The following is a 27013-nucleotide window of genomic DNA, read 5'->3' on the forward strand; positions in this document are numbered from 1 at the left end:
TGTGTTCAAGCTGTGCGCAACGCGTTTTGAATCTGCATAACCACACCCTCCATCCCAGTGAAGGTTCCGTGTGACAAAGCAAGCTCCATTTCCAGCTCCCTGTTCCAAAAATCCATTTAATATATGGTCCCCAAATAGGGGACGTATCAGATATTAAACTAATAAGAACAGACACTACGCTTGATCTTGAGCCATTTGGCCGAGAAGAGATGATCAGAAATGGTTTGCCATTGGGCCGCACCAAGGCCTACAACCGACACCCACTGTGGAGACGTAGCAAAAGATTGCCGCAGGGAAGACATTTCCAGAAACTCTGGATGCTCTGTCGATGACAGTTCTGCGGTGTGCATGTGTTCAAGCTGTGCGCAACGCGTTTTGAATCTGCATAACCACACCCTCCATCCCCGTGAAGGTTCCGTGTGACAAAGCAAGCTCCAATTCCAGCTCCCTGTTCCAAAAATCAATTTAATATATGGTCCCCAAATAGGGGACGTATCAGATATTAAACTAATAAGAACAGACACTACGCTTGATCTTGAGCCATTTGGCCGAGAAGAGATGATCAGAAATGGTTTGCCACTTGGGCCGCACCAAGGCCTACAACCGACACCCACTGTGGAGACGTAGCAAAAGATTGCCGCAGGGAAGGCATTTCCAGAAACTCTGGATGCTCTATCGATGACAGTTCTGCGGTGTGCATGTGTTCAAGCTGTGCGCAACGCGTTTTGAATCTGCATAACCACACCCTCCATCCCCGTGAAGATTCCGTGTGACAAAGCAAGCTCCATTTCCAGCTCCCTGTTCCAAAAATCCATTTAATATATGGTCCCCAAATAGGGGACGTATCAGATATTAAACTAATAAGAACAGACACTACGCTTGATCTTGAGCCATTTGGCCGAGAAGAGATGATCAGAAATGGTTTGCCACTTGGGCCGCACCAAGGCCTACAACCGACACCCACTGTGGAGACGTAGCAAAAGATTGCCGCAGGGAAGACATTTCCAGAAACTCTGGATGCTCTATCGATGACAGTTCTGCGGTGTGCATGTGTTCAAGCTGTGCGCAACGCGTTTTGAATCTGCATAACCACACCCTCCATCCCCGTGAAGGTTCCGTGTGACAAAGCAAGCTCCATTTCCAGCTCCCTGTTCCAAAAATCCATTTAATATATGGTCCCCAAATAGGGGACGTATCAGATATTAAACTAATAAGAACAGACACTACGCTTGATCTTGAGCCATTTGGCCGAGAAGAGATGATCAGAAATGGTTTGCCACTTGGGCCACACCAAGGCCTACAACCGACACCCACTGTGGAGATGTAGCAAAAGATTGCCGCAGGGAAGACATTTCCAGAAACTCTGGATGCTCTGTCGATGACAGTTCTGCGGTGTGCATGTGTTCAAGCTGTGCGCAACGCATTTTGAATCTGCATAACCACACCCTCCATCCCCGTGAAGGTTCCGTGTGACAAAGCAAGCTCCATTTCCAGCTCCCTGTTCCAAAAATCCATTTAATATATGGTCCTCAAATAGGGGACGTATCAGATATTAAACTAATAAGAACAGACACTACGCTTGATCTTGAGCCATTTGGCCGAGAAGAGATGATCAGAAATGGTTTGCCACTTGGGCCGCACCAAGGCCTACAACCGACACCCACTGTGGAGACATAGCAAAAGATTGCCGCAGGGAAGACATTTCCAGAAACTCTGGATGCTCTGTCGATGACAGTTCTGCGGTGTGCATGTGTTCAAGCTGTGCGCAACGCATTTTGAATCTGCATAACCACACCCTCCGTCCCCGTCAAGGTTCCGTGTGACAAAGCAAGCTCCATTTCCAGCTCCCTGTTCCAAAAATCCATTTAATATATGGTCCCCAAATAGGGGACGTATCAGATATTAAACTAATAAGAACAGACACTACGCTTGATCTTGAGCCATTTGGCCGAGAAGAGATGATCAGAAATGGTTTGCCACTTGGGCCGCACCAAGGCCTACAACCGACACCCACTGTGGAGACGTAGCAAAAGATTGCCACAGGGAAGACATTTCCAGAAACTCTGGATGCTCTGTCGATGACAGTTCTGCGGTGTGCATGTGTTCAAGCTGTGCGCAACGCGTTTTGAATCTGCATAACCACACCCTCCATCCCCGTGAAGGTTCCGTGTGACAAAGCAAGCTCCATTTCCAGCTCCCTGTTCCAAAAATCCATTTAATATATGGTCCCCAAATAGGGGACGTATCAGATATTAAACTAATAAGAACAGACACTACGCTTGATCTTGAGCCATTTGGCCGAGAAGAGATGATCAGAAATGGTTTGCCACTTGGGCCGCACCAAGGCCTACAACCGACACCCACTGTGGAGACGTAGCAAAAGATTGCCGCAGGGAAGACATTTCCAGAAACTCTGGATGCTCTATCGATGACAGTTCTGCGGTGTGCATGTGTTCAAGCTGTGCGCAACGCGTTTTGAATCTGCATAACCACACCCTCCATCCCCGTGAAGGTTCCGTGTGACAAAGCAAGCTCCATTTCCAGCTCCCTGTTCCAAAAATCAATTTAATATATGGTCCCCAAATAGGGGACGTATCAGATATTAAACTAATAAGAACAGACACTACGCTTGATCTTGAGCCATTTGGCCGAGAAGAGATGATCAGAAATGTTTTGCCACTTGGGCCGCACCAAGGCCTACAACCGACACCCACTGTGGAGACGTAGCAAAAGATTGCCGCAGGGAAGACATTTCCAGAAACTCTGGATGCTCTGTCGATGACAGTTATGCGGTGTGCATGTATTCAAGCTGTGCGCAACGCGTTTTGAATCTGCATAACCACACCCTCCATCCCAGTGAAGATTCCGTGTGACAAAGCAAGCTCCATTTCCAGCTCCCTGTTCCAAAAATCCATTTAATATATGGTCCCCAAATAGGGGACGTATCAGATATTAAACTAATAAGAACAGACACTACGCTTGATCTTGAGCCATTTGGCCGAGAAGAGATGATCAGAAATGGTTTGCCACTTGGGCCGCACCAAGGCCTACAACCGACACCCACTGTGGAGACGTAGCAAAAGATTGCCGCAGGGAAGACATTTCCAGAAACTCTGGATGCTCTATCGATGACAGTTCTGCGGTGTGCATGTGTTCAAGCTGTGCGCAACGCGTTTTGAATCTGCATAACCACACCCTCCATCCCCGTGAAGGTTCCGTGTGACAAAGCAAGCTCCATTTCCAGCTCCCTGTTCCAAAAATCCATTTAATATATGGTCCCCAAATAGGGGACGTATCAGATATTAAACTAATAAGAACAGACACTACGCTTGATCTTGAGCCATTTGGCCGAGAAGAGATTATCAGAAATGGTTTGCCACTTGGGCCGCACCAAGGCCTACAACCGACACCCACTGTGGAGACATAGCAAAAGATTGCCGCAAGGAAGACATTTCCAGAAACTCTGGATGCTCTGTCGATGACAGTTCTGCGGTGTGCATGTGTTCAAGCTGTGCGCAACGCGTTTTGAATCTGCATAACCACACCCTCCATCCCCGTGAAGGTTCCGTGTGACAAAGCAAGCTCCATTTCCAGCTCCCTGTTCCAAAAATCAATTTAATATATGGTCCCCAAATAGGGGACGTATCAGATATTAAACTAATAAGAACAGACACTACGCTTGATCTTGAGCCATTTGGCCGAGAAGAGATGATCAGAAATGGTTTGCCACTTGGGCCGCACCAAGGCCTACAACCGACACCCACTGTGGAGACGTAGCAAAAGATTGCCGCAGGGAAGACATTTCCAGAAACTCTGGATGCTCTGTTGATGACAGTTCTGCGGTGTGCATGTGTTCAAGCTGTGCGCAACGCGTTTTGAATCTGCATAACCACACCCTCCATCCCCGTGAAGGTTCCGTGTGACAAAGCAAGCTCCATTTCCAGCTCCCTGTCCAAAAATCAATTTAATATATGGTCCCCAAATAGGGAACGTATCAGATATTAAACTAATAAGAACAGACACTACGCTTGATCTTGAGCCATTTGGCCGAGAAGAGATGATCAGAAATGGTTTGCCACTTGGGCCGCACCAAGGCCTACAACCGACACCCACTGTGGAGACGTAGCAAAAGATTGCCGCAGGGAAGACATTTCCAGAATCTCTGGATGCTCTATCGATGACAGTTCTGCGGTGTGCATGTGTTCAAGCTGTGCGCAACGCGTTTTGAATCTGCATAACCACACCCTCCATCCCCGTGAAGGTTCCGTGTGACAAAGCAAGCTCCATTTCCAGCTCCCTGTTCCAAAAATCCATTTAATATATGGTCCCCAAATAGGGGACGTATCAGATATTAAACTAATAAGAACAGACACTACGCTTGATCTTGAGCCATTTGGCCGAGAAGAGATGATCAGAAATGGTTTGCCACTTGGGCCGCACCAAGGCCTACAACCGACACCCACTGTGGAGACATAGCAAAAGATTGCCGCAGGGAAGACATTTCCAGAAACTCTGAATGATCTGTCGATGACAGTTCTGCGGTGTGCATGTGTTCAAGCTGTGCGCAACGCGTTTTGAATCTGCATAACCACACCCTCCATCCCCGTGAAGGTTCCGTGTGACAAAGCAAGCTCCATTTCCAGCTCCCTGTTCCAAAAATCCATTTAATATATGGTCCCCAAATAGGGGACGTATCAGATATTAAACTAATAAGAACAGACACTACGCTTGATCTTGAGCCATTTGGCCGAGAAGAGATGATCAGAAATGGTTTGCCACTTGGGCCGCACCAAGGCCTACAACCGACACCCACTGTGGAGACGTAGCAAAAGATTGCCGCAGGGAAGACATTTCCAGAAACTCTGGATGCTCTGTCGATGACAGTTCTGCGGTGTGCATGTGTTCAAGCTGTGCGCAACGCGTTTTGAATCTGCATAACCACACCCTCCATCCCCGTGAAGGTTCCGTGTGACAAAGCAAGCTCCATTTCCAGCTCCCTGTTCCAAATATCAATTTAATATATGGTCCCCAAATAGGGGACGTATCAGATATTAAACTAATAAGAACAGACACTACGCTTGATCTTGAGCCATTTGGCCGAGAAGAGATGATCAGAAATGGTTTGCCACTTGGGCCGCACCAAGGCCTACAACCGACACCCACTGTGGAGACGTAGCAAAAGATTGCCGCAGGGAAGACATTTCCAGAAACTCTGGATGCTCTATCGATGACAGTTCTGCGGTGTGCATGTGTTCAAGCTGTGCGCAACGCGTTTTGAATCTGCATAACCACACCCTCCATCCCCGTGAAGGTTCCGTGTGACAAAGCAAGCTCCATTTCCAGCTCCCTGTTCCAAAAATCCATTTAATATATGGTCCCCAAATAGGGGACGTATCAGATATTAAACTAATAAGAACAGACACTATGCTTGATCTTGAGCCATTTGGCCGAGAAGAGATGATCAGAAATGGTTTGCCACTTGGGCCGCACCAAGGCCTACAACCGACACCCACTGTGGAGACGTAGCAAAAGATTGCGGCAGGGAAGACATTTCCAGAAACTCTGGATGCTCTATCGATGACAGTTCTGCGGTGTGCATGTGTTCAAGCTGTGCGCAACGCGTTTTGAATCTGCATAACCACACCCTCCATCCCCATGAAGGTTCCGTGTGACAAAGCAAGCTCCATTTCCAGCTCCCTGTTCCAAAAATCCATTTAATATATGGTCCCCAAATAGGGGACGTATCAGATATTAAACTAATAAGAACAGACACTACGCTTGATCTTGAGCCATTTGGCCGAGAAGAGATGATCAGAAATGGTTTGCCACTTGGGCCGCACCAAGGCCTACAACCGACACCCACTGTGGAGACGTAGCAAAAGATTGCCGCAGGGAAGAAATTTCCAGAAACTCTGGATGCTCTGTCGATGACAGTTCTGCGGTGTGCATGTGTTCAAGCTGTGCGCAACGCGTTTTGAATCTGCATAACCACACCCTCCATCCCCGTGAAGGTTCCGTGTGACAAAGCAAGCTCCATTTCCAGCTCCCTGTTCCAAAAATCCATTTAATATATGGTCCCCAAATAGGGGACGTATCAGATATTAAACTAATAAGAACAGACACTACGCTTGATCTTGAGCCATTTGGCCGAGAAGAGATGATCAGAAATGGTTTGCCACTTGGGCCGCACCAAGGACTACAACCGACACCCACTGTGGAGACGAAGCAAAAGATTGCCGCAGGGAAGACATTTCCAGAAACTCTGGATGCTCTATCGATGACAGTTCTGCGGTGTGCATGTGTTTAAGCTGTGCGCAACGCGTTTTGAATCTGCATAACCACACCCTCCATCCCCGTGAAGGTTCTGTGTGACAAAGCAAGCTCCATTTCCAGCTCCCTGTTCCAAAAATCCATTTAATATATGGTCCCCAAATAGGGGACGTATCAGATATTAAACTAATAAGAACAGACACTACGCTTGATCTTGAGCCATTTGGCCGAGAAGAGATGATCAGAAATGGTTTGCCACTTGGGCCGCACCAAGGCCTACAACCGACACCCACTGTGGAGACGTAGCAAAAGATTGCGGCAGGGAAGACATTTCCAGAAACTCTGGATGCTCTATCGATGACAGTTCTGCGGTGTGCATGTGTTCAAGCTGTGCGCAACGCGTTTTGAATCTGCATAACCACACCCTCCATCCCCGTGAAGGTTCCGTGTGACAAAGCAAGCTCCATTTCCAGCTCCCTGTTCCAAAAATCCATTTAATATATGGTCCCCAAATAGGGGACGTATCAGATATTAAACTAATAAGAACAGACACTACGCTTGATCTTGAGCCATTTGGCCGAGAATAGATGATCAGAAATGTTTTGCCACTTGGGCCGCACCAAGGCCTACAACCGACACCCACTGTGGAGACGTAGCAAAAGATTGCCGCAGGGAAGACATTTCCAGAAACTCTGGATGCTCTGTCGATGACAGTTCTGCGGTGTGCATGTGTTCAAGCTGTGCGCAACGCATTTTGAATCTGCATAACCACACCCTCCATCCCAGTGAAGGTTCCGTGTGACAAAGCAAGCTCCATTTCCAGCTCCCTGTTCCAAAAATCAATTTAATATATGGTCCCCAAATAGGGGACGTATCAGATATTAAACTAATAAGAACAGACACTACGCTTGATCTTGAGCCATTTGGCCGAGAAGAGATGATCAGAAATGGTTTGCCATTGGGCCGCACCAAGGCCTACAACCGACACCCACTGTGGAGACGTAGCAAAAGATTGCCACAGGGAAGACATTTCCAGAAACTCTGGATGCTCTGTCGATGACAGTTCTGCGGTGTGCATGTGTTCAAGCTGTGCGCAACGCGTTTTGAATCTGCATAACCACACCCTCCATCCCCGTGAAGGTTCCGTGTGACAAAGCAAGCTCCAATTCCAGCTCCATGTTCCAAAAATCAATTTAATATATGGTCCCCAAATAGGGGACGTATCAGATATTAAACTAATAAGAACAGACACTACGCTTGATCTTGAGCCATTTGGCCGAGAAGAGATGATCAGAAATGGTTTGCCACTTGGGCCGCACCAAGGCCTACAACCGACACCCACTGTGGAGACATAGCAAAAGATTGCCGCAGGGAAGACATTTCCAGAAACTCTGGATGCTCTGTCGATGACAGTTCTGCGGTGTGCATGTGTTCAAGCTGTGCGCAACGCGTTTTGAATCTGCATAACCACACCCTCCATCCCCGTGAAGGTTCCGTGTGACAAAGCAAGCTCCATTTCCAGCTCCCTGTTCCAAAAATCCATTTAATATATGGTCCCCAAATAGGGGACGTATCAGATATTAAACTAATAAGAACAGACACTACGCTTGATCTTGAGCCATTTGGCCGAGAAGAGATGATCAGAAATGGTTTGCCACTTGGGCCGCAACAAGGCCTACAACCGACACCCACTGTGGAGACGTAGCAAAAGATTGCAGCAGGGAAGACATTTCCAGAAACTCTGGATGCTCTGTCGATGACAGTTCTGCGGTGTGCATGTGTTCAAGCTGTGCGCAACGCGTTTTGAATCTGCATAACCACACCCTCCATCCCCGTGAAGGTTCCGTGTGACAAAGCAAGCTCCATTTCCAGCTCTCTGTTCCAAAAATCAATTTAATATATGGTCCCCAAATAGGGGACGTATCAGATATTAAACTAATAAGAACAGACACTACGCTTGATCTTGAGCCATTTGGCCGAGAAGAGATGATCAGAAATGGTTTGCCACTTGGGCCGCACCAAGGCCTACAACCGACACCCACTGTGGAGACGTAGCAATAGATTGCCGCAGGGAAGACATTTCCAGAAACTCTGGATGCTCTATCGATGACAGTTCTGCGGTGTGCATGTGTTCAAGCTGTGCGCAACACGTTTTGAATCTGCATAACCACACCCTCCATCCCCGTGAAGGTTCCGTGTGACAAAGCAAGCTCCATTTCCAGCTCCCTGTTCCAAAAATCCATTTAATATATGGTCCCCAAATAGGGGACGTATCAGATATTAAACTAATAAGAACAGACACTACGCTTGATCTTGAGCCATTTGGCCGAGAAGAGATGATCAGAAATGGTTTGCCACTTGGGCCGCACCAAGGCCTACAACCGACACCCACTGTGGAGACATAGCAAAAGATTGCCGCAGGGAAGACATTTCCAGAAACTCTGGATGCTCTGTCGATGACAGTTCTGCGGTGTGCATGTGTTCAAGCTGTGCGCAACGCGTTTTGAATCTGCATAACCACACCCTCCATCCCCATGAAGGTTCCGTGTGACAAAGCAAGCTCCATTTCCAGCTCCCTGTTCCAAAAATCCATTTAATATATGGTCCCCAAATAGGGGACGTATCAGATATTAAACTAATAAGAACAGACACTACGCTTGATCTTGAGCCATTTGGCCGAGAAGAGATGATCAGAAATGGTTTGCCACTTGGGCCGCACCAAGGCCTACAACCGACACCCACTGTGGAGACGTAGCAAAAGATTGCCGCAGGGAAGACATTTCCAGAAACTCTGGATGCTCTGTCGATGACAGTTCTGCGGTGTGCATGTGTTCAAGCTGTGCGCAACGCGTTTTGAATCTGCATAACCACACCCTCCATCCCCGTGAAGGTTCCGTGTGACAAAGCAAGCTCCATTTCCAGCTCCCTGTTCCAAAAATCCATTTAATATATGGTCCCCAAATAGGGGACGTATCAGATATTAAACTAATAAGAACAGACACTACGCTTGATCTTGAGCCATTTGGCCGAGAAGAGATGATCAGAAATGGTTTGCCACTTGGGCCGCACCAAGGACTACAACCGACAACCACTGTGGAGACGTAGCAAAAGATTGCCGCAGGGAAGACATTTCCAGAAACTCTGGATGCTCTATCGATGACAGTTCTGCGGTGTGCATGTGTTCAAGCTGTGCGCAACGCGTTTTGAATCTGCATAACCACACCCTCCATCCCCGTGAAGGTTCCGTGTGACAAAGCAAGCTCCATTTCCAGCTCTCTGTTCCAAAAATCAATTTAATATATGGTCCCCAAATAGGGGACGTATCAGATATTAAACTAATAAGAACAGACACTACGCTTGATCTTGAGCCATTTGGCCGAGAAGAGATGATCAGAAATGGTTTGCCACTTGGGCCGCACCAAGGCCTACAACCGACACCCACTGTGGAGACGTAGCAATAGATTGCCGCAGGGAAGACATTTCCAGAAACTCTGGATGCTCTATCGATGACAGTTCTGCGGTGTGCATGTGTTCAAGCTGTGCGCAACACGTTTTGAATCTGCATAACCACACCCTCCATCCCCGTGAAGGTTCCGTGTGACAAAGCAAGCTCCATTTCCAGCTCCCTGTTCCAAAAATCCATTTAATATATGGTCCCCAAATAGGGGACGTATCAGATATTAAACTAATAAGAACAGACACTACGCTTGATCTTGAGCCATTTGGCCGAGAAGAGATGATCAGAAATGGTTTGCCACTTGGGCCGCACCAAGGCCTACAACCGACACCCACTGTGGAGACATAGCAAAAGATTGCCGCAGGGAAGACATTTCCAGAAACTCTGGATGCTCTGTCGATGACAGTTCTGCGGTGTGCATGTGTTCAAGCTGTGCGCAACGCGTTTTGAATCTGCATAACCACACCCTCCATCCCCATGAAGGTTCCGTGTGACAAAGCAAGCTCCATTTCCAGCTCCCTGTTCCAAAAATCCATTTAATATATGGTCCCCAAATAGGGGACGTATCAGATATTAAACTAATAAGAACAGACACTACGCTTGATCTTGAGCCATTTGGCCGAGAAGAGATGATCAGAAATGGTTTGCCACTTGGGCCGCACCAAGGCCTACAACCGACACCCACTGTGGAGACGTAGCAAAAGATTGCCGCAGGGAAGACATTTCCAGAAACTCTGGATGCTCTGTCGATGACAGTTCTGCGGTGTGCATGTGTTCAAGCTGTGCGCAACGCGTTTTGAATCTGCATAACCACACCCTCCATCCCCGTGAAGGTTCCGTGTGACAAAGCAAGCTCCATTTCCAGCTCCCTGTTCCAAAAATCCATTTAATATATGGTCCCCAAATAGGGGACGTATCAGATATTAAACTAATAAGAACAGACACTACGCTTGATCTTGAGCCATTTGGCCGAGAAGAGATGATCAGAAATGGTTTGCCACTTGGGCCGCACCAAGGACTACAACCGACAACCACTGTGGAGACGTAGCAAAAGATTGCCGCAGGGAAGACATTTCCAGAAACTCTGGATGCTCTATCGATGACAGTTCTGCGGTGTGCATGTGTTCAAGCTGTGCGCAACGCGTTTTGAATCTGCATAACCACACCCTCCATCCCCGTGAAGGTTCCGTGTGACAAAGCAAGCTCCATTTCCAGCTCTCTGTTCCAAAAATCAATTTAATATATGGTCCCCAAATAGGGGACGTATCAGATATTAAACTAATAAGAACAGACACTACGCTTGATCTTGAGCCATTTGGCCGAGAAGAGATGATCAGAAATGGTTTGCCACTTGGGCCGCACCAAGGCCTACAACCGACACCCACTGTGGAGACGTAGCAATAGATTGCCGCAGGGAAGACATTTCCAGAAACTCTGGATGCTCTATCGATGACAGTTCTGCGGTGTGCATGTGTTCAAGCTGTGCGCAACACGTTTTGAATCTGCATAACCACACCCTCCATCCCCGTGAAGGTTCCGTGTGACAAAGCAAGCTCAATTTCCAGCTCCCTGTTCCAAAAATCCATTTAATATATGGTCCCCAAATAGGGGACGTATCAGATATTAAACTAATAAGAACAGACACTACGCTTGATCTTGAGCCATTTGGCCGAGAAGAGATGATCAGAAATGGTTTGCCACTTGGGCCGCACCAAGGCCTACAACCGACACCCACTGTGGAGACATAGCAAAAGATTGCCGCAGGGAAGACATTTCCAGAAACTCTGGATGCTCTGTCGATGACAGTTCTGCGGTGTGCATGTGTTCAAGCTGTGCGCAACGCGTTTTGAATCTGCATAACCACACCCTCCATCCCCATGAAGGTTCCGTGTGACAAAGCAAGCTCCATTTCCAGCTCCCTGTTCCAAAAATCCATTTAATATATGGTCCCCAAATAGGGGACGTATCAGATATTAAACTAATAAGAACAGACACTACGCTTGATCTTGAGCCATTTGGCCGAGAAGAGATGATCAGAAATGGTTTGCCACTTGGGCCGCACCAAGGCCTACAACCGACACCCACTGTGGAGACGTAGCAAAAGATTGCCGCAGGGAAGAAATTTCCAGAAACTCTGGATGCTCTGTCGATGACAGTTCTGCGGTGTGCATGTGTTCAAGCTGTGCGCAACGCGTTTTGAATCTGCATAACCACACCCTCCATCCCCGTGAAGGTTCCGTGTGACAAAGCAAGCTCCATTTCCAGCTCCCTGTTCCAAAAATCCATTTAATATATGGTCCCCAAATAGGGGACGTATCAGATATTAAACTAATAAGAACAGACACTACGCTTGATCTTGAGCCATTTGGCCGAGAAGAGATGATCAGAAATGGTTTGCCACTTGGGCCGCACCAAGGACTACAACCGACACCCACTGTGGAGACGTAGCAAAAGATTGCCGCAGGGAAGACATTTCCAGAAACTCTGGATGCTCTATCGATGACAGTTCTGCGGTGTGCATGTGTTTAAGCTGTGCGCAACGCGTTTTGAATCTGCATAACCACACCCTCCATCCCCGTGAAGGTTCTGTGTGACAAAGCAAGCTCCATTTCCAGCTCCCTGTTCCAAAAATCCATTTAATATATGGTCCCCAAATAGGGGACGTATCAGATATTAAACTAATAAGAACAGACACTACGCTTGATCTTGAGCCATTTGGCCGAGAAGAGATGATCAGAAATGGTTTGCCACTTGGGCCGCACCAAGGCCTACAACCGACACCCACTGTGGAGACGTAGCAAAAGATTGCGGCAGGGAAGACATTTCCAGAAACTCTGGATGCTCTATCGATGACAGTTCTGCGGTGTGCATGTGTTCAAGCTGTGCGCAACGCGTTTTGAATCTGCATAACCACACCCTCCATCCCCGTGAAGGTTCCGTGTGACAAAGCAAGCTCCATTTCCAGCTCCCTGTTCCAAAAATCCATTTAATATATGGTCCCCAAATAGGGGACGTATCAGATATTAAACTAATAAGAACAGACACTACGCTTGATCTTGAGCCATTTGGCCGAGAATAGATGATCAGAAATGTTTTGCCACTTGGGCCGCACCAAGGCCTACAACCGACACCCACTGTGGAGACGTAGCAAAAGATTGCCGCAGGGAAGACATTTCCAGAAACTCTGGATGCTCTGTCGATGACAGTTCTGCGGTGTGCATGTGTTCAAGCTGTGCGCAACGCATTTTGAATCTGCATAACCACACCCTCCATCCCAGTGAAGGTTCCGTGTGACAAAGCAAGCTCCATTTCCAGCTCCCTGTTCCAAAAATCAATTTAATATATGGTCCCCAAATAGGGGACGTATCAGATATTAAACTAATAAGAACAGACACTACGCTTGATCTTGAGCCATTTGGCCGAGAAGAGATGATCAGAAATGGTTTGCCATTGGGCCGCACCAAGGCCTACAACCGACACCCACTGTGGAGACGTAGCAAAAGATTGCCACAGGGAAGACATTTCCAGAAACTCTGGATGCTCTGTCGATGACAGTTCTGCGGTGTGCATGTGTTCAAGCTGTGCGCAACGCGTTTTGAATCTGCATAACCACACCCTCCATCCCCGTGAAGGTTCCGTGTGACAAAGCAAGCTCCAATTCCAGCTCCCTGTTCCAAAAATCAATTTAATATATGGTCCCCAAATAGGGGACGTATCAGATATTAAACTAATAAGAACAGACACTACGCTTGATCTTGAGCCATTTGGCCGAGAAGAGATGATCAGAAATGGTTTGCCACTTGGGCCGCACCAAGGCCTACAACCGACACCCACTGTGGAGACATAGCAAAAGATTGCCGCAGGGAAGACATTTCCAGAAACTCTGGATGCTCTGTCGATGACAGTTCTGCGGTGTGCATGTGTTCAAGCTGTGCGCAACGCGTTTTGAATCTACATAACCACACCCTCCATCCCCGTGAAGGTTCCGTGTGACAAAGCAAGCTCCATTTCCAGCTCTCTGTTCCAAAAATCAATTTAATATATGGTCCCCAAATAGGGGACGTATCAGATATTAAACTAATAAGAACAGACACTACGCTTGATCTTGAGCCATTTGGCCGAGAAGAGATGATCAGAAATGGTTTGCCACTTGGGCCGCACCAAGGCCTACAACCGACACCCACTGTGGAGACGTAGCAATAGATTGCCGCAGGGAAGACATTTCCAGAAACTCTGGATGCTCTATCGATGACAGTTCTGCGGTGTGCATGTGTTCAAGCTGTGCGCAACACGTTTTGAATCTGCATAACCACACCCTCCATCCCCGTGAAGGTTCCGTGTGACAAAGCAAGCTCCATTTCCAGCTCCCTGTTCCAAAAATCCATTTAATATATGGTCCCCAAATAGGGGACGTATCAGATATTAAACTAATAAGAACAGACACTACGCTTGATCTTGAGCCATTTGGCCGAGAAGAGATGATCAGAAATGGTTTGCCACTTGGGCCGCACCAAGGCCTACAACCGACACCCACTGTGGAGACATAGCAAAAGATTGCCGCAGGGAAGACATTTCCAGAAACTCTGGATGCTCTGTCGATGACAGTTCTGCGGTGTGCATGTGTTCAAGCTGTGCGCAACGCGTTTTGAATCTGCATAACCACACCCTCCATCCCCATGAAGGTTCCGTGTGACAAAGCAAGCTCCATTTCCAGCTCCCTGTTCCAAAAATCCATTTAATATATGGTCCCCAAATAGGGGACGTATCAGATATTAAACTAATAAGAACAGACACTACGCTTGATCTTGAGCCATTTGGCCGAGAAGAGATGATCAGAAATGGTTTGCCACTTGGGCCGCACCAAGGCCTACAACCGACACCCACTGTGGAGACGTAGCAAAAGATTGCCGCAGGGAAGACATTTCCAGAAACTCTGGATGCTCTGTCGATGACAGTTCTGCGGTGTGCATGTGTTCAAGCTGTGCGCAACGCGTTTTGAATCTGCATAACCACACCCTCCATCCCCGTGAAGGTTCCGTGTGACAAAGCAAGCTCCATTTCCAGCTCCCTGTTCCAAAAATCCATTTAATATATGGTCCCCAAATAGGGGACGTATCAGATATTAAACTAATAAGAACAGACACTACGCTTGATCTTGAGCCATTTGGCCGAGAAGAGATGATCAGAAATGGTTTGCCACTTGGGCCGCACCAAGGACTACAACCGACACCCACTGTGGAGACGTAGCAAAAGATTGCCGCAGGGAAGACATTTCCAGAAACTCTGGATGCTCTATCGATGACAGTTCTGCGGTGTGCATGTGTTTAAGCTGTGCGCAACGCGTTTTGAATCTGCATAACCACACCCTCCATCCCCGTGAAGGTTCTGTGTGACAAAGCAAGCTCCATTTCCAGCTCCCTGTTCCAAAAATCCATTTAATATATGATCCCCAAATAGGGGACGTATCAGATATTAAACTAATAAGAACAGACACTACGCTTGATCTTGAGCCATTTGGCCGAGAAGAGATGATCAGAAATGGTTTGCCACTTGGGCCGCACCAAGGCCTACAACCGACACCCACTGTGGAGACGTAGCAAAAGATTGCGGCAGGGAAGACATTTCCAGAAACTCTGGATGCTCTATCGATGACAGTTCTGCGGTGTGCATGTGTTCAAGCTGTGCGCAACGCGTTTTGAATCTGCATAACCACACCCTCCATCCCCGTGAAGGTTCCGTGTGACAAAGCAAGCTCCATTTCCAGCTCCCTGTTCCAAAAATCCATTTAATATATGGTCCCCAAATAGGGGACGTATCAGATATTAAACTAATAAGAACAGACACTACGCTTGATCTTGAGCCATTTGGCCGAGAATAGATGATCAGAAATGTTTTGCCACTTGGGCCGCACCAAGGCCTACAACCGACACCCACTGTGGAGACGTAGCAAAAGATTGCCGCAGGGAAGACATTTCCAGAAACTCTGGATGCTCTGTCGATGACAGTTCTGCGGTGTGCATGTGTTCAAGCTGTGCGCAACGCGTTTTGAATCTGCATAACCACACCCTCCATCCCAGTGAAGGTTCCGTGTGACAAAGCAAGCTCCATTTCCAGCTCCCTGTTCCAAAAATCAATTTAATATATGGTCCCCAAATAGGGGACGTATCAGATATTAAACTAATAAGAACAGACACTACGCTTGATCTTGAGCCATTTGGCCGAGAAGAGATGATCAGAAAAGGTTTGCCATTGGGCCGCACCAAGGCCTACAACCGACACCCACTGTGGAGACGTAGCAAAAGATTGCCACAGGGAAGACATTTCCAGAAACTCTGGATGCTCTGTCGATGACAGTTCTGCGGTGTGCATGTGTTCAAGCTGTGCGCAACGCGTTTTGAATCTGCATAACCACACCCTCCATCCCCGTGAAGGTTCCGTGTGACAAAGCAAGCTCCAATTCCAGCTCCCTGTTCCAAAAATCAATTTAATATATGGTCCCCAAATAGGGGACGTATCAGATATTAAACTAATAAGAACAGACACTACGCTTGATCTTGAGCCATTTGGCCGAGAAGAGATGATCAGAAATGGTTTGCCACTTGGGCCGCACCAAGGCCTACAACCGACACCCACTGTGGAGACGTAGCAAAAGATTGCCGCAGGGAAGACATTTCCAGAAACTCTGGATGCTCTGTCGATGACAGTTCTGCGGTGTGCATGTGTTCAAGCTGTGCGCAACGCGTTTTGAATCTGCATAACCACACCCTCCATCCCCGTGAAGGTTCCGTGTGACAAAGCAAGCTCCAATTCCAGCTCCCTGTTCCAAAAATCAATTTAATATATGGTCCCCAAATAGGGGACGTATCAGATATTAAACTAATAAGAACAGACACTACGCTTGATCTTGAGCCATTTGGCCGAGAAGAGATGATCAGAAATGGTTTGCCACTTGGGCCGCACCAAGGACTACAACCGACACCCACTGTGGAGACGTAGCAAAAGATTGCCGCAGGGAAGACATTTCCAGAAACTCTGGATGCTCTATCGATGACAGTTCTGCGGTGTGCATGTGTTTAAGCTGTGCGCAACGCGTTTTGAATCTGCATAACCACACCCTCCATCCCCGTGAAGGTTCTGTGTGACAAAGCAAGCTCCATTTCCAGCTCCCTGTTCCAAAAATCCATTTAATATATGGTCCCCAAATAGGGGACGTATCAGATATTAAACTAATAAGAACAGACACTACGCTTGATCTTGAGCCATTTGGCCGAGAAGAGATGATCAGAAATGGTTTGCCACTTGGGCCGCACCAAGGCCTACAACCGACACCCACTGTGGAGACGTAGCAAAAGATTGCGGCAGGGAAGACATTTCCAGAAACTCTGGATGCTCTATCGATGACAGTTCTGCGGTGTGCATGTGTTCAAGCTGTGCGCAACGCGTTTTGAATCTGCATAACCACACCCTCCATCCCCGTGAAGGTTCCGTGTGACAAAGCAAGCTCCATTTCCAGCTCCCTGTTCCAAAAATCCATTTAATATATGGTCCCCAAATAGGGGACGTATCAGATATTAAACTAATAAGAACAGACACTACGCTTGATCTTGAGCCATTTGGCCGAGAATAGATGATCAGAAATGTTTTGCCACTTGGGCCGCACCAAGGCCTACAACCGACACCCACTGTGGAGACGTAGCAAAAGATTGCCGCAGGGAAGACATTTCCAGAAACTCTGGATGCTCTGTCGATGACAGTTCTGCGGTGTGCATGTGTTCAAGCTGTGCGCAACGCGTTTTGAATCTGCATAACCACTCCCTCCATCCCAGTGAAGGTTCCGTGTGACAAAGCAAGCTCCATTTCCAGCTCCCTGTTCCAAAAATCAATTTAATATATGGTCCCCAAATAGGGGACGTATCAGATATTAAACTAATAAGAACAGACACTACGCTTGATCTTGAGCCATTTGGCCCAGAAGAGATGATCAGAAATGGTTTGCCATTGGGCCGCACCAAGGCCTACAACCGACACCCACTGTGGAGACGTAGCAAAAGATTGCCACAGGGAAGACATTTCCAGAAACTCTGGATGCTCTGTCGATGACAGTTCTGCGGTGTGCATGTGTTCAAGCTGTGCGCAACGCGTTTTGAATCTGCATAACCACACCCTCCATCCCCGTGAAGGTTCCGTGTGACAAAGCAAGCTCCAATTCCAGCTCCCTGTTCCAAAAATCAATTTAATATATGGTCCCCAAATAGGGGACGTATCAGATATTAAACTAATAAGAACAGACACTACGCTTGATCTTGAGCCATTTGGCCGAGAAGAGATGATCAGAAATGGTTTGCCACTTGGGCCGCACCAAGGCCTACAACCGACACCCACTGTGGAGACGTAGCAAAAGATTGCCGCAGGGAAGACATTTCCAGAAACTCTGGATGCTCTATCGATGACAGTTCTGCGGTGTGCATGTGTTCAAGCTGTGCGCAACGCGTTTTGAATCTGCATAACCACACCCTCCATCCCCGTGAAGGTTCCGTGTGACAAAGCAAGCTCCATTTCCAGCTCCCTGTCCAAAAATCAATTTAATATATGGTCCCCAAATAGGGGACGTATCAGATATTAAACTAATAAGAACAGACACTACGCTTGATCTTGAGCCATTTGGCCGAGAAGAGATGATCAGAAATGGTTTGCCACTTGGGCCGCACCAAGGCCTACAACCGACACCCACTGTGGAGACGTAGCATAAGATTGCCGCAGGGAAGACATTTCCAGAAACTCTGGATGCTCTATCGATGACAGTTCTGCGGTGTGCATGTGTTCAAGCTGTGCGCAACGCGTTTTGAATCTGCATAACCACACCCTCCATCCCCGTGAAGGTTCCGTGTGACAAAGCAAGCTCCATTTCCAGCTCCCTGTTCCAAAAATCCATTTAATATATGGTCCCCAAATAGGTGACGTATCAAATATTAAACTAATAAGAACAGACACTACGCTTGATCTTGAGCCATTTGGCCGAGAAGAGATGATCAGAAATGGTTTGCCACTTGGGCCGCACCAAGGCCTACAACCGACACCCACTGTGGAGACATAGCAAAAGATTGCCGCAGGGAAGACATTTCCAGAAACTCTGGATGATCTGTCGATGACAGTTCTGAGGTGTGCATGTGTTCAAGCTGTGCGCAACGCGTTTTGAATCTGCATAACCACACCCTCCATCCCCGTGAAGGTTCCGTGTGACAAAGCAAGCTCCATTTCCAGCTCCCTGTTCCAAAAATCCATTTAATATATGGTCCCCAAATAGGGGACGTATCAGATATTAAACTAATAAGAACAGACACTACGCTTGATCTTGAGCCATTTGGCCGAGAAGAGATGATCAGAAATGGTTTGCCACTTGGGCCGCACCAAGGCCTACAACCGACACCCACTGTGGAGACGTAGCAAAAGATTGCGGCAGGGAAGACATTTCCAGAAACTCTGGATGCTCTATCGATGACAGTTCTGCGGTGTGCATGTGTTCAAGCTGTGCGCAACGCGTTTTGAATCTGCATAACCACACCCTCCATCCCCGTGAAGGTTCCGTGTGACAAAGCAAGCTCCATTTCCAGCTCCCTGTTCCAAAAATCCATTTAATATATGGTCCCCAAATAGGGGACGTATCAGATATTAAACTAATAAGAACAGACACTACGCTTGATCTTGAGCCATTTGGCCGAGAATAGATGATCAGAAATGTTTTGCCACTTGGGCCGCACCAAGGCCTACAACCGACACCCACTGTGGAGACGTAGCAAAAGATTGCCGCAGGGAAGACATTTCCAGAAACTCTGGATGCTCTGTCGATGACAGTTCTGCGGTGTGCATGTGTTCAAGCTGTGCGCAACGCGTTTTGAATCTGCATAACCACACCCTCCATCCCAGTGAAGGTTCCGTGTGACAAAGCAAGCTCCATTTCCAGCTCCCTGTTCCAAAAATCAATTTAATATATGGTCCCCAAATAGGGGACGTATCAGATATTAAACTAATAAGAACAGACACTACGCTTGATCTTGAGCCATTTGGCCGAGAAGAGATGATCAGAAATGGTTTGCCATTGGGCCGCACCAAGGCCTACAACCGACACCCACTGTGGAGACGTAGCAAAAGATTGCCACAGGGAAGACATTTCCAGAAACTCTGGATGCTCTGTCGATGACAGTTCTGCGGTGTGCATGTGTTCAAGCTGTGCGCAACGCGTTTTGAATCTGCATAACCACACCCTCCATCCCCGTGAAGGTTCCGTGTGACAAAGTAAGCTCCAATTCCAGCTCCCTGTTCCAAAAATCAATTTAATATATGGTCCCCAAATAGGGGACGTATCAGATATTAAACTAATAAGAACAGACACTACGCTTGATCTTGAGCCATTTGGCCGAGAAGAGATGATCAGAAATGGTTTGCCACTTGGGCCGCACCAAGGCCTACAACCGACACCCACTGTGGAGACGTAGCAAAAGATTGCCGCAGGGAAGACATTTCCAGAAACTCTGGATGCTCTATCGATGACAGTTCTGCGGTGTGCATGTGTTCAAGCTGTGCGCTACGCGTTTTGAATCTGCATAACCACACCCTCCATCCCCGTGAAGGTTCCGTGTGACAAAGCAAGCTCCATTTCCAGCTCCCTGTCCAAAAATCAATTTAATATATGGTCCCCAAATAGGGGACGTATCAGATATTAAACTAATAAGAACAGACACTACGCTTGATCTTGAGCCATTTGGCCGAGAAGAGATGATCAGAAATGGTTTGCCACTTGGGCCGCACCAAGGCCTACAACCGACACCCACTGTGGAGACGTAGCATAAGATTGCCGCAGGGAAGACATTTCCAGAAACTCTGGATGCTCTATCGATGACAGTTCTGCGGTGTGCATGTGTTCAAGCTGTGCGCAACGCGTTTTGAATCTGCATAACCACACCCTCCATCCCCGTGAAGGTTCCGTGTGACAAAGCAAGCTCCATTTCCAGCTCCCTGTTCCAAAAATCCATTTAATATATGGTCCCCAAATAGGGGACGTATCAGATATTAAACTAATAAGAACAGACACTACGCTTGATCTTGAGCCATTTGGCCGAGAAGAGATGATCAGAAATGGTTTGCCACTTGGGCCGCACCAAGGCCTACAACCGACACCCACTGTGGAGACGTAGCAAAAGATTGCCGCAGGGAAGACATTTCCAGAAACTCTGGATGCTCTATCGATGACAGTTCTGCGGTGTGCATGTGTTCAAGCTGTGCGCAACGCGTTTTGAATCTGCATAACCACACCCTCCATCCCCGTGAAGGTTCCGTGTGACAAAGCAAGCTCCATTTCCAGCTCCCTGTTCCAAAAATCCATTTAATATATGGTCCCCAAATAGGGGACGTATCAGATATTAAACTAATAAGAACAGACACTATGCTTGATCTTGAGCCATTTGGCCGAGAAGAGATGATCAGAAATGGTTTGCCACTTGGGCCGCACCAAGGCCTACAACCGACACCCACTGTGGAGACGTAGCAAAAGATTGCCGCAGGGAAGACATTTCCAGAAACTCTGGATGCTCTGTCGATGACAGTTCTGCGGTGTGCATGTGTTCAAGCTGTGCGCAACGCGTTTTGAATCTGCATAACCACACCCTCCATCCCCGTGAAGGTTCCGTGTGACAAAGCAAGCTCCATTTCCAGCTCCCTGTTCCGAAAATCAATTTAATATATGGTCCCCAAATAGGGGACGTATCAGATATTAAACTAATAAGAACAGACACTACGCTTGATCTTGAGCCATTTGGCCGAGAAGAGATGATCAGAAATGGTTTGCCACTTGGGCCGCACCAAGGCCTACAACCGACACCCACTGTGGAGACGTAGCAAAAGATTGCCGCAGGGAAGACATTTCCAGAAACTCTGGATGCTCTATCGATGACAGTTCTGCGGTGTGCATGTGTTCAAGCTGTGCGCAACGCGTTTTGAATCTGCATAACCACACCCTCCATCCCCGTGAAGGTTCCGTGTGACAAAGCAAGCTCCATTTCCAGCTCCCTGTTCCAAAAATCCATTTAATATATGGTCCCCAAATAGGGGACGTATCAGATATTAAACTAATAAGAACAGACACTATGCTTGATCTTGAGCCATTTGGCCGAGAAGAGATGATCAGAAATGGTTTGCCACTTGGGCCGCACCAAGGCCTACAACCGACACCCACTGTGGAGACGTAGCAAAAGATTGCGGCAGGGAAGACATTTCCAGAAACTCTGGATGCTCTATCGATGACAGTTCTGCGGTGTGCATGTGTTCAAGCTGTGCGCAACGCGTTTTGAATCTGCATAACCACACCCTCCATCCCCGTGAAGGTTCCGTGTGACAAAGCAAGCTCCATTTCCAGCTCCCTGTTCCAAAAATCCATTTAATATATGGTCCCCAAATAGGGGACGTATCAGATATTAAACTAATAAGAACAGACACTACGCTTGATCTTGAGCCATTTGGCCGAGAAGAGATGATCAGAAATGGTTTGCCACTTGGGCCGCACCAAGGCCTACAACCGACACCCACTGTGGAGACATAGCAAAAGATTGCCGCAGGGAAGACATTTCCAGAAACTCTGGATGCTCTGTCGATGACAGTTCTGCGGTGTGCATGTGTTCAAGCTGTGCGCAACGCGTTTTGAATCTGCATAACCACACCCTCCATCCCCGTGAAGGTTCCGTGTGACAAAGCAAGCTCCATTTCCAGCTCCCTGTTCCAAAAATCCATTTAATATATGGTCCCCCAATAGGGGACGTATCAGATATTAAACTAATAAGAACAGACACTACGCTTGATCTTGAGCCATTTGGCCGAGAAGAGATGATCAGAAATGGTTTGCCACTTGGGCCGCACCAAGGCCTACAACCGACACCCACTGTGGAGACGTAGCAAAAGATTTCAGCAGGGAAGACATTTCCAGAAACTCTGGATGCTCTGTCGATGACAGTTCTGCGGTGTGCATGTGTTCAAGCTGTGCGCAACGCGTTTTGAATCTGCATAACCACACCCTCCATCCCCGTGAAGGTTCCGTGTGACAAAGCAAGCTCCATTTCCAGCTCTCTGTTCCAAAAATCAATTTAATATATGGTCCCCAAATAGGGGACGTATCAGATATTAAACTAATAAGAACAGACACTACGCTTGATCTTGAGCCATTTGGCCGAGAAGAGATGATCAGAAATGGTTTGCCACTTGGGCCGCACCAAGGCCTACAACCGACACCCACTGTGGAGACGTAGCAAAAGATTGCCGCAGGGAAGACATTTCCAGAAACTCTGGATGCTCTGTCGATGACAGTTCTGCGGTGTGCATGTGTTCAAGCTGTGCGCAACGCGTTTTGAATCTGCATAACCACACCCTCCATCCCCGTGAAGGTTCCGTGTGACAAAGCAAGCTCCATTTCCAGCTCCCTGTTCCAAAAATCCATTTAATATATGGTCCCCAAATAGGGGACGTATCAGATATTAAACTAATAAGAACAGACACTACGCTTGATCTTGAGCCATTTGGCCGAGAAGAGATGATCAGAAATGGTTTGCCACTTGGGCCGCACCAAGGACTACAACCGACACCCACTGTGGAGACGTAGCAAAAGATTGCCGCAGGGAAGACATTTCCAGAAACTCTGGATGCTCTATCGATGACAGTTCTGCGGTGTGCATGTGTTCAAGCTGTGCGCAACGCGTTTTGAATCTGCATAACCACACCCTCCATCCCCGTGAAGGTTCTGTGTGACAAAGCAAGCTCCATTTCCAGCTCCCTGTTCCAAAAATCCATTTAATATATGGTCCCCAAATAGGGGACGTATCAGATATTAAACTAATAAGAACAGACACTACGCTTGATCTTGAGCCATTTGGCCGAGAAGAGATGATCAGAAATGGTTTGCCACTTGGGCCGCACCAAGGCCTACAACCGACACCCACTGTGGAGACGTAGCAAAAGATTGCCGCAGGGAAGACATTTCCAGAAACTCTGGATGCTCTATCGATGACAGTTCTGCGGTGTGCATGTGTTCAAGCTGTGCGCAACGCGTTTTGAATCTGCATAACCACACCCTCCATCCCCGTGAAGGTTCCGTGTGACAAAGCAAGCTCCATTTCCAGCTCCCTGTTCCAAAAATCCATTTAATATATGGTCCCCAAATAGGGGACGTATCAGATATTAAACTAATAAGAACAGACACTACGCTTGATCTTGAGCCATTTGGCCGAGAAGAGATGATCAGAAATGGTTTGCCACTTGGGCCGCACCAAGGCCTACAACCGACACCCACTGTGGAGACGTAACAAAAGATTGCCGCAGGGAAGACATTTCCAGAAACTCTGGATGCTCTGTCGATGACAATTCTGCGGTGTGCATGTGTTCAAGCTGTGCGCAACGCGTTTTGAATCTGCATAACCACACCCTCCATCCCCGTGAAGGTTCCGTGTGACAAAGCAAGCTCCATTTCCAGCTCCCTGTTCCAAAAATCAATTTAATATATGGTCCCCAAATAGGGGACGTATCAGATATTAAACTAATAAGAACAGACACTACGCTTGATCTTGAGCCATTTGGCCGAGAAGAGATGATCAGAAATGGTTTGCCACTTGGGCCGCACCAAGGCCTACAACCGACACCCACTGTGGAGACGTAGCAAAAGATTGCCGCAGGGAAGACATTTCCAGAAACTCTGGATGCTCTATCGATGACAGTTCTGCGGTGTGCATGTGTTCAAGCTGTGCGCAACGCGTTTTGAATCTGCATAACCACACCCTCCATCCCCGTGAAGGTTCCGTGTGACAAAGCAAGCTCCATTTCCAGCTCCCTGTTCCAAAAATCCATTTAATATATGGTCCCCAAATAGGGGACGTATCAGATATTAAACTAATAAGAACAGACACTACGCTTGATCTTGAGCCATTTGGCCGAGAAGAGATGATCAGAAATGGTTTGCCACTTGGGCCGCACCAAGGCCTACAACCGACACCCACTGTGGAGACGTAACAAAAGATTGCCGCAGGGAAGACATTTCCAGAAACTCTGGATGCTCTGTCGATGACAGTTCTGCGGTGTGCATGTGTTCAAGCTGTGCGCAACGCGTTTTGAATCTGCATAACCACACCCTCCATCCCCGTGAAGGTTCCGTGTGACAAAGCAAGCTCCATTTCCAGCTCCCTGTTCCAAAAATCAATTTAATATATGGTTCCCAAATAGGGGACGTATCAGATATTAAACTAATAAGAACAGACACTACGCTTGATCTTGAGCCATTTGGCCGAGAAGAGATGATCAGAAATGGTTTGCCACTTGGGCCGCACCAAGGCCTACAACCGACACCCACTGTGGAGACGTAGCAAAAGATTGCCGCAGGGAAGACATTTCCAGAAACTCTGGATGCTCTATCGATGACAGTTCTGCGGTGTGCATGTGTTCAAGCTGTGCGCAACGCGTTTTGAATCTGCATAACCACACCCTCCATCCCCGTGAAGGTTCCGTGTGACAAAGCAAGCTCCATTTCCAGCTCCCTGTTCCAAAAATCCATTTAATATATGGTCCCCAAATAGGGGACGTATCAGATATTAGTTGTGACAATGTCTCCCATCCTGTATTCCTTTTCTGTAAAAATCTCGGAAGGGAAGGAGCGCCGCTTGACTTTTTCAACCTAAAATTGACTGGAATTGAGATCAGACACCATGTCTCATTTGACGAGCCCCTGATGTGCCTAAACAGTGGAAACCCCCACAAGTGACCCCATTTTGGAAACTAGACCGCCTAAGGAACTTATCTAGATGTGTGATGAGCACTTTAAACCCCCAAGGGCTTCCCAGAAGTTTATTACACCCGGGCGTGAAAATAAAAAATCATATTTTTTGCACAAACATGATCGTTTAGTCCCAAATTTTTTATTTTCCCAAAGGTAACAGGAGAAATTGGACCCTAAATTTTGTTGTTCGATTTGTCCTGAGTATGCTGATAACCCATAAGTGGAGGGGACTACTGTTTAGGTGCACGGCAGGGTTCAGAAGGGAAGAAGCACCTTTTTACTTTTTATTTTTTAAACGGACTGCAGGAAGGTAGTGAGACAGTCCGTTTCCTTCTCGGACAAATTTTCCAGGTGATTCCTTGTAAAAACCCTTGCAGCAGAGGGTTGGGTGTGTCAATGTCAATTTCGTTTTGCAAGAATGCATAGCAGAAGGCTCTGCAGAGCTACACCTGTGTGAAGCAACACAGCACCTAAGCGGAGCCAAAAGGCCTGGCACCCCTCAGCGTACACAGTTGTGCAGTCACCCACGGTAACAGCTCCTGATTATGGACTATTTTGTTTTCCGACTGCGATAAGGAGGATCCTATTTACCTTGTTCTGTTGTGAGTACGCTGACCATTAAAATGAGACTTTGCTTTTGAACTTTCCTGGGTCACTGCCTGTCTGTCACACTGCACCAACCCTGCTGCACTACAATATATCTACTTTCATCCACAGGTACATCTGAAAGATCTCTTAATCCAGAATACCAACTGCACCTTAGAACCTCATGTACTCCTCCTCCTATGTGTTAACTGGTACGTCCGAATGATCTCTTAAGCCAGAATACTCACTGCACCCCAGAACCCCATGTACTCCTCTTCCTCTATTTTAACCCCTTAACCCCCAATGGTGGTTTGCACGTTAATGATGGGTCAATTGTTAAGAAGTCTGACCACTGTCCATTAATGAGGTAATAACTCTGGAATGCTTTAACAGATCATGGTAATTCTGAGTTTATTTTCTCGTGACATATTGTACTTCATTATAGTAGTAAAATTTCTTCGATATAACTTGCGTTTATTTGTGTAAAAAATGGAAATTCGGCAAAAATGTGGAAAATTTTACAATTTTGAAATATTGAATTTTTATGTCCTTAAAACAGAGAAATATGTCACACAAAATAGTTAATAAATAACATATCCCACAAGCCTACTTTACATCAGAATATAATTTTGGAAACAAATTTTTTTTTTGTTAGGAAGTTATAAGGGTTAAAAGTTGACCAGCGATTTCTCATTTTTACAACAAAATTTACAAGACAAATTTTTTTTAGGGACTCCCTCGCATTTGAAGTCACATTTAGGGGTCCATATGGCAGAAAATACCCAAAAGTGACACCATTCTAAAAACTGCACCCCTCAGGCTGATCAAAATCATATTCAAAAAATTTACTAACCCTTCAGGTGTTTTACAGGAGCAGAAGCAACGTGGAAGGAAAAAAT

At 47.2% G+C, this 27013-nt stretch overlaps 2 non-coding genes and 70 pseudogenes across 2 annotated transcripts; all 72 read right to left on the bottom strand.

Moving 5' to 3' along the window:
• Window positions 1-36: 36 nt before the first annotated feature.
• LOC143794600 (U2 spliceosomal RNA) lies at window positions 37-211 on the bottom strand (annotated as a pseudogene).
• Window positions 212-386: 175 nt separating this feature from the next.
• On the bottom strand, window positions 387-560 carry LOC143794352 (U2 spliceosomal RNA; annotated as a pseudogene).
• A 159-nt stretch (window positions 561-719) lies between these two features.
• Window positions 720-910, bottom strand: LOC143794728 (U2 spliceosomal RNA). The gene has a single exon (XR_013220432.1). It is a non-coding gene; the product is annotated as a U2 spliceosomal RNA (small nuclear RNA).
• A 176-nt stretch (window positions 911-1086) lies between these two features.
• LOC143795505 (U2 spliceosomal RNA) lies at window positions 1087-1260 on the bottom strand (annotated as a pseudogene).
• A 176-nt stretch (window positions 1261-1436) lies between these two features.
• LOC143796580 (U2 spliceosomal RNA) lies at window positions 1437-1610 on the bottom strand (annotated as a pseudogene).
• A 198-nt stretch (window positions 1611-1808) lies between these two features.
• On the bottom strand, window positions 1809-1960 carry LOC143796003 (U2 spliceosomal RNA; annotated as a pseudogene).
• Window positions 1961-2136: 176 nt separating this feature from the next.
• Window positions 2137-2310, bottom strand: LOC143795506 (U2 spliceosomal RNA; annotated as a pseudogene).
• A 176-nt stretch (window positions 2311-2486) lies between these two features.
• LOC143794505 (U2 spliceosomal RNA) lies at window positions 2487-2660 on the bottom strand (annotated as a pseudogene).
• Window positions 2661-2819: 159 nt separating this feature from the next.
• On the bottom strand, window positions 2820-3010 carry LOC143794593 (U2 spliceosomal RNA). The gene has a single exon (XR_013220427.1). It is a non-coding gene; the product is annotated as a U2 spliceosomal RNA (small nuclear RNA).
• Window positions 3011-3186: 176 nt separating this feature from the next.
• LOC143795507 (U2 spliceosomal RNA) lies at window positions 3187-3360 on the bottom strand (annotated as a pseudogene).
• Window positions 3361-3536: 176 nt separating this feature from the next.
• LOC143794506 (U2 spliceosomal RNA) lies at window positions 3537-3710 on the bottom strand (annotated as a pseudogene).
• A 198-nt stretch (window positions 3711-3908) lies between these two features.
• Window positions 3909-4059, bottom strand: LOC143796215 (U2 spliceosomal RNA; annotated as a pseudogene).
• A 176-nt stretch (window positions 4060-4235) lies between these two features.
• Window positions 4236-4409, bottom strand: LOC143795509 (U2 spliceosomal RNA; annotated as a pseudogene).
• Window positions 4410-4585: 176 nt separating this feature from the next.
• On the bottom strand, window positions 4586-4759 carry LOC143795510 (U2 spliceosomal RNA; annotated as a pseudogene).
• Window positions 4760-4935: 176 nt separating this feature from the next.
• On the bottom strand, window positions 4936-5109 carry LOC143796038 (U2 spliceosomal RNA; annotated as a pseudogene).
• A 176-nt stretch (window positions 5110-5285) lies between these two features.
• Window positions 5286-5459, bottom strand: LOC143796483 (U2 spliceosomal RNA; annotated as a pseudogene).
• A 176-nt stretch (window positions 5460-5635) lies between these two features.
• On the bottom strand, window positions 5636-5809 carry LOC143794693 (U2 spliceosomal RNA; annotated as a pseudogene).
• A 176-nt stretch (window positions 5810-5985) lies between these two features.
• LOC143795511 (U2 spliceosomal RNA) lies at window positions 5986-6159 on the bottom strand (annotated as a pseudogene).
• Window positions 6160-6335: 176 nt separating this feature from the next.
• LOC143794719 (U2 spliceosomal RNA) lies at window positions 6336-6509 on the bottom strand (annotated as a pseudogene).
• Window positions 6510-6685: 176 nt separating this feature from the next.
• On the bottom strand, window positions 6686-6859 carry LOC143796172 (U2 spliceosomal RNA; annotated as a pseudogene).
• A 175-nt stretch (window positions 6860-7034) lies between these two features.
• Window positions 7035-7209, bottom strand: LOC143794406 (U2 spliceosomal RNA; annotated as a pseudogene).
• Window positions 7210-7384: 175 nt separating this feature from the next.
• Window positions 7385-7558, bottom strand: LOC143794337 (U2 spliceosomal RNA; annotated as a pseudogene).
• Window positions 7559-7734: 176 nt separating this feature from the next.
• Window positions 7735-7908, bottom strand: LOC143795512 (U2 spliceosomal RNA; annotated as a pseudogene).
• Window positions 7909-8084: 176 nt separating this feature from the next.
• Window positions 8085-8258, bottom strand: LOC143794420 (U2 spliceosomal RNA; annotated as a pseudogene).
• A 176-nt stretch (window positions 8259-8434) lies between these two features.
• Window positions 8435-8608, bottom strand: LOC143795513 (U2 spliceosomal RNA; annotated as a pseudogene).
• Window positions 8609-8784: 176 nt separating this feature from the next.
• On the bottom strand, window positions 8785-8958 carry LOC143794694 (U2 spliceosomal RNA; annotated as a pseudogene).
• A 176-nt stretch (window positions 8959-9134) lies between these two features.
• LOC143795515 (U2 spliceosomal RNA) lies at window positions 9135-9308 on the bottom strand (annotated as a pseudogene).
• A 176-nt stretch (window positions 9309-9484) lies between these two features.
• Window positions 9485-9658, bottom strand: LOC143794421 (U2 spliceosomal RNA; annotated as a pseudogene).
• Window positions 9659-9834: 176 nt separating this feature from the next.
• On the bottom strand, window positions 9835-10008 carry LOC143795516 (U2 spliceosomal RNA; annotated as a pseudogene).
• A 176-nt stretch (window positions 10009-10184) lies between these two features.
• Window positions 10185-10358, bottom strand: LOC143794695 (U2 spliceosomal RNA; annotated as a pseudogene).
• A 176-nt stretch (window positions 10359-10534) lies between these two features.
• Window positions 10535-10708, bottom strand: LOC143795517 (U2 spliceosomal RNA; annotated as a pseudogene).
• Window positions 10709-10884: 176 nt separating this feature from the next.
• Window positions 10885-11058, bottom strand: LOC143794422 (U2 spliceosomal RNA; annotated as a pseudogene).
• A 176-nt stretch (window positions 11059-11234) lies between these two features.
• Window positions 11235-11408, bottom strand: LOC143795689 (U2 spliceosomal RNA; annotated as a pseudogene).
• Window positions 11409-11584: 176 nt separating this feature from the next.
• LOC143794696 (U2 spliceosomal RNA) lies at window positions 11585-11758 on the bottom strand (annotated as a pseudogene).
• A 176-nt stretch (window positions 11759-11934) lies between these two features.
• LOC143795518 (U2 spliceosomal RNA) lies at window positions 11935-12108 on the bottom strand (annotated as a pseudogene).
• A 176-nt stretch (window positions 12109-12284) lies between these two features.
• LOC143794720 (U2 spliceosomal RNA) lies at window positions 12285-12458 on the bottom strand (annotated as a pseudogene).
• A 176-nt stretch (window positions 12459-12634) lies between these two features.
• LOC143796173 (U2 spliceosomal RNA) lies at window positions 12635-12808 on the bottom strand (annotated as a pseudogene).
• A 175-nt stretch (window positions 12809-12983) lies between these two features.
• Window positions 12984-13158, bottom strand: LOC143794407 (U2 spliceosomal RNA; annotated as a pseudogene).
• Window positions 13159-13333: 175 nt separating this feature from the next.
• On the bottom strand, window positions 13334-13507 carry LOC143794353 (U2 spliceosomal RNA; annotated as a pseudogene).
• Window positions 13508-13683: 176 nt separating this feature from the next.
• On the bottom strand, window positions 13684-13857 carry LOC143794424 (U2 spliceosomal RNA; annotated as a pseudogene).
• Window positions 13858-14033: 176 nt separating this feature from the next.
• LOC143795520 (U2 spliceosomal RNA) lies at window positions 14034-14207 on the bottom strand (annotated as a pseudogene).
• A 176-nt stretch (window positions 14208-14383) lies between these two features.
• Window positions 14384-14557, bottom strand: LOC143794697 (U2 spliceosomal RNA; annotated as a pseudogene).
• A 176-nt stretch (window positions 14558-14733) lies between these two features.
• LOC143795522 (U2 spliceosomal RNA) lies at window positions 14734-14907 on the bottom strand (annotated as a pseudogene).
• A 176-nt stretch (window positions 14908-15083) lies between these two features.
• On the bottom strand, window positions 15084-15257 carry LOC143796025 (U2 spliceosomal RNA; annotated as a pseudogene).
• Window positions 15258-15433: 176 nt separating this feature from the next.
• On the bottom strand, window positions 15434-15607 carry LOC143796174 (U2 spliceosomal RNA; annotated as a pseudogene).
• A 175-nt stretch (window positions 15608-15782) lies between these two features.
• LOC143794408 (U2 spliceosomal RNA) lies at window positions 15783-15957 on the bottom strand (annotated as a pseudogene).
• A 175-nt stretch (window positions 15958-16132) lies between these two features.
• Window positions 16133-16306, bottom strand: LOC143794354 (U2 spliceosomal RNA; annotated as a pseudogene).
• A 176-nt stretch (window positions 16307-16482) lies between these two features.
• Window positions 16483-16656, bottom strand: LOC143794355 (U2 spliceosomal RNA; annotated as a pseudogene).
• A 176-nt stretch (window positions 16657-16832) lies between these two features.
• Window positions 16833-17006, bottom strand: LOC143794721 (U2 spliceosomal RNA; annotated as a pseudogene).
• A 176-nt stretch (window positions 17007-17182) lies between these two features.
• Window positions 17183-17356, bottom strand: LOC143796175 (U2 spliceosomal RNA; annotated as a pseudogene).
• A 177-nt stretch (window positions 17357-17533) lies between these two features.
• On the bottom strand, window positions 17534-17706 carry LOC143795566 (U2 spliceosomal RNA; annotated as a pseudogene).
• Window positions 17707-17881: 175 nt separating this feature from the next.
• Window positions 17882-18055, bottom strand: LOC143794357 (U2 spliceosomal RNA; annotated as a pseudogene).
• A 198-nt stretch (window positions 18056-18253) lies between these two features.
• Window positions 18254-18404, bottom strand: LOC143795759 (U2 spliceosomal RNA; annotated as a pseudogene).
• A 176-nt stretch (window positions 18405-18580) lies between these two features.
• LOC143797274 (U2 spliceosomal RNA) lies at window positions 18581-18754 on the bottom strand (annotated as a pseudogene).
• Window positions 18755-18930: 176 nt separating this feature from the next.
• Window positions 18931-19104, bottom strand: LOC143795523 (U2 spliceosomal RNA; annotated as a pseudogene).
• A 176-nt stretch (window positions 19105-19280) lies between these two features.
• On the bottom strand, window positions 19281-19454 carry LOC143796176 (U2 spliceosomal RNA; annotated as a pseudogene).
• A 175-nt stretch (window positions 19455-19629) lies between these two features.
• LOC143794409 (U2 spliceosomal RNA) lies at window positions 19630-19804 on the bottom strand (annotated as a pseudogene).
• A 196-nt stretch (window positions 19805-20000) lies between these two features.
• LOC143796560 (U2 spliceosomal RNA) lies at window positions 20001-20153 on the bottom strand (annotated as a pseudogene).
• A 198-nt stretch (window positions 20154-20351) lies between these two features.
• Window positions 20352-20502, bottom strand: LOC143795758 (U2 spliceosomal RNA; annotated as a pseudogene).
• A 176-nt stretch (window positions 20503-20678) lies between these two features.
• On the bottom strand, window positions 20679-20852 carry LOC143795524 (U2 spliceosomal RNA; annotated as a pseudogene).
• A 176-nt stretch (window positions 20853-21028) lies between these two features.
• LOC143796484 (U2 spliceosomal RNA) lies at window positions 21029-21202 on the bottom strand (annotated as a pseudogene).
• A 176-nt stretch (window positions 21203-21378) lies between these two features.
• Window positions 21379-21552, bottom strand: LOC143795995 (U2 spliceosomal RNA; annotated as a pseudogene).
• A 176-nt stretch (window positions 21553-21728) lies between these two features.
• Window positions 21729-21902, bottom strand: LOC143796485 (U2 spliceosomal RNA; annotated as a pseudogene).
• A 176-nt stretch (window positions 21903-22078) lies between these two features.
• On the bottom strand, window positions 22079-22252 carry LOC143795525 (U2 spliceosomal RNA; annotated as a pseudogene).
• A 176-nt stretch (window positions 22253-22428) lies between these two features.
• LOC143794583 (U2 spliceosomal RNA) lies at window positions 22429-22602 on the bottom strand (annotated as a pseudogene).
• A 176-nt stretch (window positions 22603-22778) lies between these two features.
• On the bottom strand, window positions 22779-22952 carry LOC143794425 (U2 spliceosomal RNA; annotated as a pseudogene).
• A 176-nt stretch (window positions 22953-23128) lies between these two features.
• Window positions 23129-23302, bottom strand: LOC143795526 (U2 spliceosomal RNA; annotated as a pseudogene).
• A 176-nt stretch (window positions 23303-23478) lies between these two features.
• Window positions 23479-23652, bottom strand: LOC143794722 (U2 spliceosomal RNA; annotated as a pseudogene).
• Window positions 23653-23828: 176 nt separating this feature from the next.
• LOC143795527 (U2 spliceosomal RNA) lies at window positions 23829-24002 on the bottom strand (annotated as a pseudogene).
• Window positions 24003-24178: 176 nt separating this feature from the next.
• LOC143794508 (U2 spliceosomal RNA) lies at window positions 24179-24352 on the bottom strand (annotated as a pseudogene).
• A 176-nt stretch (window positions 24353-24528) lies between these two features.
• Window positions 24529-24702, bottom strand: LOC143795528 (U2 spliceosomal RNA; annotated as a pseudogene).
• Window positions 24703-24878: 176 nt separating this feature from the next.
• LOC143796476 (U2 spliceosomal RNA) lies at window positions 24879-25052 on the bottom strand (annotated as a pseudogene).
• Between the last annotated feature and the right edge of the window lie 1961 nt (window positions 25053-27013).

Source organism: Ranitomeya variabilis, chromosome 1 (genome assembly GCF_051348905.1).
Source record: "Ranitomeya variabilis isolate aRanVar5 chromosome 1, aRanVar5.hap1, whole genome shotgun sequence".
NCBI classification, from domain to species: Eukaryota; Metazoa; Chordata; class Amphibia; order Anura; family Dendrobatidae; genus Ranitomeya; species Ranitomeya variabilis.